The sequence below is a fragment of the Solanum lycopersicum genome, chromosome 7 (genome assembly GCF_036512215.1).
Source record: "Solanum lycopersicum chromosome 7, SLM_r2.1".
In the NCBI taxonomy this organism is placed as follows: domain Eukaryota; kingdom Viridiplantae; phylum Streptophyta; class Magnoliopsida; order Solanales; family Solanaceae; genus Solanum; species Solanum lycopersicum.
Window position 1 is genome coordinate 34,225,333 of NC_090806.1, and position 8,969 is coordinate 34,234,301.

Consider the following 8,969-nt stretch of genomic DNA (forward strand, 5'->3'; position numbering starts at 1 on the left):
AAATGGTCCATACAGATGTTTGGGAACCATCTCCAGTATCATCACTTGGAGGATCCAGATTCTATGTTACCTTTATTGATGATTTCAGCAGGAAGGTATGGGTTTACTCCTTCAAGCATAAGTCAGATGTGTTTACAACATTCAAGAACTGGAAAGCTGAAGTTGAGAATCAGACCGGTTTTAAAGTCAAATGCCTAAGGTCTGACAATGGACGAGAGTATGACAAATCAGAGTTAAAAGCATTCTGTGCAGCTGAGGGAAACAGATTGATGAGAACAGTTCCTGGTAAGGCAAGGCAGAATGGAATCACTGAGAGGATGAACAGAACATTGAATGAGCGTGCAAGGAGTATGAGGATACATTGTGAGCTGCCCAAAACACTTTGGGCGGATGCTGTGAGCACAACTGCATACTTGATCAACAGGGGACCATCAGTTCCTTTAGGGTTCAACATTCCAGAGGAAGTGTGGACAAGAAAAGAACTCCAGTACTCACACTTGAGGACCTTTGGTTGCACTGCTTATGTTCATGTTGAACCAGAAAAGAGAGACAAGCTTTATGCCAAGGCTGTGAAGTGTTACTTCATAGGCTATGGTTCTGATTTGTTTGGTTATAGGTTTTGGGATGACAAGAATAGAAAGATCCTGAGACATTGTGACGTAACATTTGATGAGTTTGTCCTGTACAAGGACAGAGAGCAGAAGGTTCTAGAGATTACAAAACAAGTGGGAGTTGAGGTTGAGTTGGAGAAGAGTAACCCTAGAGATGTCGAAGCAGATACTCAACCAACTCCTACTGAAGAATCTGAAGTGGAGCAAGTTACACCTGAGCAGGTGTTAAGGAGATCATCCAGATCCATCAAGGCACCAGATAGGTATTCATCTTCATTACACTATCTAATGCTGACTGATGAGGGGGAACCAGAGTCTTTTGATGAGGCCCTACAGGTGGAGGATTCGATCAAGTGGGAGCAAGCCATGGATGATGAGATGAGGTCACTTGAGAAGAACGACACATGGGTGTTGACTGAGTTACCTGCAGGGAAGAGAGCTTTGCTGAACAAGTGGGTGTTAAGAATCAAGACTGAACCAGATGGAAAAAGAAGGTTCAAGGCTCGTTTAGTGGTTAAAGGATATTCACAAAGGAAAGGTATTGATTATGTTGAAATATTCTCTCCTGTTGTGAAGTTAACCTCTATTCGAATTCTGTTGAGTGTTGTTGCATTGGAGAAGTTGCATCTAGAGCAAATGGATGTAAAAACAACATTTTTACATGGAGATCTGGACAATGAGATCTATATGCAGCAACCAGAAGGATTTGTGATTCCAGGCAAGGAACACATGGTATGGAAGCTCACTGGAGCTTGTATGGAGTAAAGCAAGCACCAAGGCAGTGGTACAAGAAGTTTGACTCTTTCATGACCAAGAGTGGATTCTGCAAAGCTGAAAAGGATCCTTGTTGTTACTTCAAGAAATACACTGATTCATATGTATTTCTACTTTTGTATGTGGATGATATGTTGATTGCAGGATCTAGTATGAGGGAGATTAACAATCTGAAGACAAGGTTGTCTGCAGCGTTTGAGATGAAAGATTTGGGTCCAGCAAAGCAGATTTTGGAGATGAAGATTTCTCGGGATAGATCTGCTGGCACTTTAAATCTATATCAGGAGTTGTATATTGAGAAGGTGCTGAGCAGATTCTGGGTTAATGATGCTAAACCCAGGACTACTCCATTGGCAAATCACTTTAAATTGTCAAAGGAGCAGTCACCGAAGACTGCCGAGGAGTGTGATCATATGGCACTTGTTCCATATGCTTCAACAGTTGGTAGTTTGATGTATGTTATGGTATGCACTAGACCTGATAAATCACATGCAGTGGAGTTGTTAGCAGGTACGTGGCGAACCCTGGGAAAGAGCATTGGGAAGCTGTGAAATGGCTTTTGAGATATCTGAGAGGTACATCCAGTACTTCACTTTGTTTTGGTAAAGGCAATGTGACTCTACATGGTTTTGTGGATGCTGATCTTGGTGGGGATGTTGACTCGAGCAAGAGTACATCCTGGTACATTTACACCACAGGTAGAACAACAGTGAGTTGAATGTCCGGGCTTTAGAAGTGTGTTTCTCTTTCATTTACTGAAGCTGAGTATGTGGCAATAGCTGAAGCTGAGAAAGAGAAGATATGGCAGGCAGATTATCTTGAGGAATTGGGTAAGCAGAGCGAGAAGATTCTTTACTCAGATAGCCAGAGTGCCATACAGTTGGTGAAAAATCTAGTCTATCATTCGATGACAAAGCACATCAGAAGGCGATACCATTTCACTCGCAGGGCAGAGGAGGATGGTGATATGTGCTTGGAGAAGATAGAGGATGCAAAGAACCCGGCAGACATGTTGATGGAATGTGTTGATGTTGGGAAACTGAGGTTATGTAAAACCTCGGTTGGTATTCTATAGTTGTTGCCACAGATGTTGCGGTGCGGTAAAGATGTTGATGATGAAGAGATTTTTTTTTGAGAATGTATTTTTTGGATGACTCAGTCAGTCTCCAAGTGGGAGAATTCTTAGGTAGTGGAGCCTGATTAATATATATAACTGTTTACGCGGTTTAAATTTGGATGACTAAATTTTAGGCTTTCCTATTTATTCACTATTTATTCTCTGTAACAAAAAATACTCTAATTTATTAATATAAATATACATCACCACCGTGGAAGTTTACTCACGGGGTGTTACCACGAAATATTGGTTTTCTCTTTCTCTCTCTATATCTCTCATCTCTTTCTCTTAAAAGTTCTTCCGTTCTTCATTCATCTAGTGTAAGTGCGTGAATTTGATCCTAACAGGTCTCTCCTAAAGTTCCATTGTGTCAAGCCGTGAAGGAGAAAATCGAGCCGGCGATGATCGCCCTAAGTTACAGAACTTGAAAATTTTGAAGGCTAAGACAAAAAGGTGATGGAACTAACCAAAAGAAAGATCACCGAGTGGATTGATGATTACGACTTATTGCGCCGAATGGTCCTTCGTAGCACATTTTTTGGCGACTGTAAATACATTTTCAAATTCTTAGTTTAGTAGTTAGTTTTAATTTGGAGAATCTAGTTTTCCTTTTTTTATCAGTTTGGGAGTAGAGAACTTCGAAGTGAATTTGGAGACAACATTTCTCTTAACTTTGAATATTTCCATTTTCTGAGAAATTGGAAGTGGGTGTTGAAGATTTTTCTTCTTAGACCTTTGTAAAATGTATATCTTTTTATGATGTGTCGATAAAACCCCAATTCTTGGGTGTGATTATGTGATTATGGGTTGATTTAGATGTTGGGTATCGCTACTTGATAGTCTATAGATTGTTGAAAAGTTATTTCATTCAGTAATTGTTGCTTAATCTAAAAGGTTGTATTTGCAAATGCAACTCTACTTTCGTATTTTTGGCTTGCTCGAGAGAGGTTGTAAAACAAAAATTACTGAATTAATTGTTTGTTGGTATCAAACTTTCATATGATCAACTCTACGGTATCAAGTTGTCGTATGATCAACTCTACAAAGTGAATCCTAAACCATTTCCCACACATTCAGCTCAAGAGAGCGAATGGAATAAAGCGAAGGTTGTTCTTAATTATTTCATATTGGTGTTCGAGAAACCAATTCAATTTGGGTTAAAATATTCAAGAGAAAGTTTATCCCCAATAAAGTCTAGCGTAGTCACTGATTCACAACAAATTTACTATCAATTTCAATTACCTAGTTGTCTACCTTAGACTATAATCTGATCACATCCCAAGAACGAATCTACTTACTTGTTCCTTAGTATTATTTGTTGTTGTAGTTGATAATTAAAATAAAAAAAACCCTTGTTATTTGACACTTATGTATCTCACTTTCGAAAGAGGGTCTCGACGTGGCGGTGTACACCTAGCTCCATAGCTGGGCTAGTCACTGGCTAGAGGGCGACCGACCTACTTGTTCCTTAGTATTATTTGTTGTTGTAGTTGATAATTAAAATAAAAAAACCCTTGTTATTTGACACTTATGTCACCCCAAACTTGAATATGCTTTTATTGGTAAATATTTTTACCTATAATTGACTTGAACATATTTGCACTTGGCTATTAATTCTCAAATAAATACATACTACTTTCTATAGGATTTTACCCCAACTTACTTAGTTGGGTTATATTACTGACAATTGATCGTTGGCACATATGATTTGATGAAATGTTGTGATACGTGAAATAAAAATGGCCCAACTATAGGGTAGTGGTGTTACTTAAGAATATTTAGTTTAGTTGAATTTTTTTATTGTTAGTCATAGTTGAACATACTTAATTTAGTTTTTTTTTTGCTTGTTTCTGTTTGAAACATGAAGTATGAGTCTGAATGGAAGAAATGGCAGCCAAGTAGGCCATCAAGATGACATCGGTAACCTCAACAATGTCAACGAGCCAAATTCTAATGACCACCATCTTATGGCTGGAATTGATACCATTTGCCTGCCTCCGAACGAAGGAAGTGTTGTGCTCCATGTCACAAGTACTATGTTGCAGCTCTTGCAATTGAAGGGGTTGTTCCATGGTTTGGTCCATGAGTATCCCCATGAGAATATTAGAAACTTCGTGGATATATGCAGACCATTCTTCTTCAATAACATCTCCCAAGAGTCTGTTTGATTGAGGTTATTCCCGTTCTTTTTTACGGGAGAGACTTGTAAGTGTATTTTCCGATTGCCACATGAATCAATCACTTTTTGGGAGGAGTTGTTCACCGCAATTCATGTGTGATTTTTCCTTCCTTCGAAGATGATGAATCTGCGGGACAATATTTAGAGTTTTAAGCGTCTAGAGGGCGAGCCAATTCATAAAAATTGACTGCGATTCAAGACGTTTGTGCTTCGATGCCCAACTCATGGTTTGCGTAATAATGTGTTGCTTTAGTATTTTTATCGGAGCATTGATTCGGTAAGCAAGGGTTTTGTTGACCAACTGTATCTCGGAGAATTGATGCAGCAACCTTATGTGATAGTGGCTCACCTCTTGGAGGGCATGCTTACCATAACCGGGCATGGTACACCCGTGAAGATCAGTTCTCCCAGCGCACGTTTATATTGACCAAAGAACAGTTGGCGAAGGACCTAGAGAGGGACCAGAATATGGAAAAGATCATGACACTACTTTACATTTTGTCCAAAAATCTAATAGGAGCTAGTGCTCAAAGTTTTAATGTATTGAGTGTCGGGCATGATACTCTTGATGAGGCAAAGTTTGAGGCGTTGTATGGCGAAGAGGTGAATTTCCTACCCAACCAAAGTGGTAGTTATCATTCAAACTACCCGATGCAGGGTAGTAACCAAGGTTATAACCGAGATGAAGGTTGGAAGAATCGTGATTCAGAATAGAGGGACCGAAATCAAAATTGGGAGGATGGGGAGAAGGATAGGTATGTGCCTCCCCATGAGTGCCAAAATCCAAAGGATTTAGAAGGTGTTTGGTCTGAGGATATGCTTTCTCATATCCTCAACAAATTTGGGCGTATAACAAGATTTTGAATAAAATGAAAGAAGATGTGTCGACCCTTATCTAGATGGTTACCACCCACTCAGTATCGATAAACCAATTAGAGATCCAAATGGGTCATATATTGCTTATTTAAACCCAAGACATGTAGGGGAATATTCCTAGTGACACTGTGGCCAACCCCAAGAATGAGGTTTGAGAGTGAACTTGCCTCGTGCCACAACGTTAATTAGTACCTTCTTGGGAGGCCACCCAAGTTTTTATTTTCTTTCTTTTTTAGTTGAAATAATGTTGTGTTGATTGTGCAGGTCAAAGTGTGGAAAGTGTTTTAAAAGTGCAGGTAATTGAGACACATTTCCAGGCGGTGCATCGAAAAGAGGTCATCGTGCTCGACTTGAACTTCCGTTTGACCCCAGAAAATTGGAAATTGGGTTTTGTAAAACTCGGAGAGCACATGAGTTGATTGGTAAATTGCTGACTTGGTCAGTGATCACGACTTTATCCGCCGTTTGGACCCCCAATAACTGGAGGTCCTGTAAAACTTGACAAATGGCCGAGTGGGTCGGTAATCATGACTAATGTTGTCGAATGGGTGAGAAATTGACGGTTTTAAAGGCTAAAGGTTCAAAAGTTTCAAACTCTCTCACTTTTCCTTACTTTTAATCTTTCTAAACTCACACATGCATATTACTTCACGTACTTTTTTTATTTTAGAGTGTTTTAGTCATTGGATTTGTGGTTGGAGTGGATTACTTTGCCTCCTAGTATTATAAAGTATTTTAATTGACATATAAGGTTGGTTTTTTGAATGCCGAATCTATTTTTAATGTTTTTGTACTAATTTGCATTGATCTTGTCTTAATGATGTGTGTTGGGCCTCTCTAGTCTTAATTTTTTTAGTATATGTCTGTTTTAATGTAAAAATCATGTCTGTGGAATTTATAATGTTTAATTCTCGTTACTCTGTGCCTTAAAATTTGTTATATATTGTGGGGTTGTTATTGCATGTTGTTGAGTCCAGTTGGGTGAATTTTAAGTAACACGTATTTGTGCCAAATCACGTAATTTGCCCAATCATATAGCGGTGACATCATTCTTAAGGGCAAAAATCGTCAAATAGATAAATTTAGCAAAACTAGGAGAAGTTTATGTATCTCAGGGTATAATATGTATATTGTGTGTTGCTTTAATTTGATGGGTGCATGTTTTGATTTTGTTTTTGGGGGTTGTAGGGTTGAATTCGAGAAGTTTGGGTTGAAATTAAGCATGTTAGGTCGCTTGGTGAGCTTGGTCGAGCTCGCCGAACCTCTTAGTGGTTCACCAAAGTTTCGTACACCTTTAATTTCATGCTTAATGAGTAGTTGTATTGGACAACTTTCGATGAGATGCCTGAGGTCGTTGAAAGAATTGGGTGACTCATCAAAATTCCTTCTTCATCGCCCTTTGTCTGCACCCCTGAACCTTAATTGCACTGCAACTTTCGGCGAGCTAATCTTGCTCGCTAAAAGCTGTCGGAAATTTACTGAAAGACCCATCCATCTCCGATTATGCCAATTTTTTCAAGAATTTTGACCAATCCTTTCAGCGAGCCCCATCTAACTCGGCAAAGTGCTTCGGCGACTCACTAACTTTTTCGGGGAGTCTGTGTGCAACTGTTATTCTATGATTTTGCTTGAAGTGTTACTCACTTTTTCTTGATGTTTTTGCAGACATGGTAAGGACTAATATCGACATGTCACTCCGAAAAAGAGCACAGGGTATCAAAATCAATGAAGGGACACTACAAGAAAATGTACATACGACGACATTAATTTGATGATATTTGAAATAAATGTCGGAAAATAAATAATTTCACAATATCTAAGAATAAAATGTCATGAACCAATGGCATTTGATGTCAAATGTCATAAAAACAATGACATTTGGTATCAAATATCGTGAAAAAAATGACATCTAGTCTGAAATATCACTGTGATAATGACATTTATTGTAAAATATCGTTGTTTTAGTGACATTTAGCGAAAATGTCATATATATGATGACATTTGCTACCAATGGTACATATAATATGAGATTTATTACAAAATGTTATTTTTAGTGACATTTAAAAAAATATCGCTTAAATAGCGACATTTAATGTAATTGTCGAATATATTATGACATTTACTAGAAAATAGCGTTATTTAATACAAATGTCTAACATATTATGACATTTATTGTAAAATGTTGTTGATTCAATCGACATATATTGAAAATGTCACTAAAACAATGACATTTTTATAAAAATATCGAATATATTATGTCATATGTTGGAAACAATCATTGATTTTTATGATATATGATGAAAAGTACTGTTGAATCCAAACGGTGGACCCACGTGGCTTCATGAACCCCCTCGATAAAAAATTACACGATATACGTAAGATAGATTTTTTGTATTTCAATAATGAAGAGAAACTGATGGCGCAGTGACAAGTCCCTCTTTTTTACTTTAAAAAATGTGCTAAAAGTACTACGATTTTAAACCTAAAAGAATTTAAGGTTCCCATTTCTGAATGCTTATTGACACGTTTATACTTTTATTTTTCGAATCCCCTAAACAAAAGTCTCGAGTCCGCCACTGATTAAACATTTTAGTCGCTAATTAAAGATATTTACACCTAATTTTAAAATCTATTTATTTTTTAAATAATTATTCATCATTATACATGAATAAAGTTTGATCAAATCTACCCCTAGATTCTATGATCTGAAAAAAAAATTAGTTTATGATAAAAATATCTCGTTTTTATCATTATTCATTACATTGAAATCTTCAGAGCATGTTAAATTGCTAAAGAAATAATAATTACACCAAAAATTAAGTTTGTTGTATATGTTCTCACTAATCAAAATCCTAACTTTTATAATGTGAACCTAATCCATTTTATTTCATTTTTAATCGCAATATCTAGTATAGTAGATATGTCATTTATTCATGAAATTGTTCAAATGTCTTCTATTTTGTAAGTACAATTTAGTGTTGGCTTTAATTATTATTATTTATTTATAAAGATAAAAGGCTATAATAATATGATTTTATGCTATGACAATTTAGTTTACATGATTATTAAAAAATGGAATAGGGGATACTTCTTTGCAGTTAAATTGAAATTAAAAAATATAATAGGAGATGGTTCTTATCCTAAATTTTCATACATTTATTCAAATATATAATTTTGGAATAATCATAAAGACTATTTTGAATTCATTCTTTTTTTAAGAAAAATGATAACTCGAATACATTTGATGATATTTCTAAAATTAAACTATAGATTTAAATATTATTTTTTATAAAAATATTCAAAAAATTATTTTTTGTATGTGATGTTAAAGGTGATACTATTATTTTTCGTAAAAGATTAAATTGAGTTTTGAGAGATTACAGTAGTTAGGCAAGTGGATATAGAATTTTAG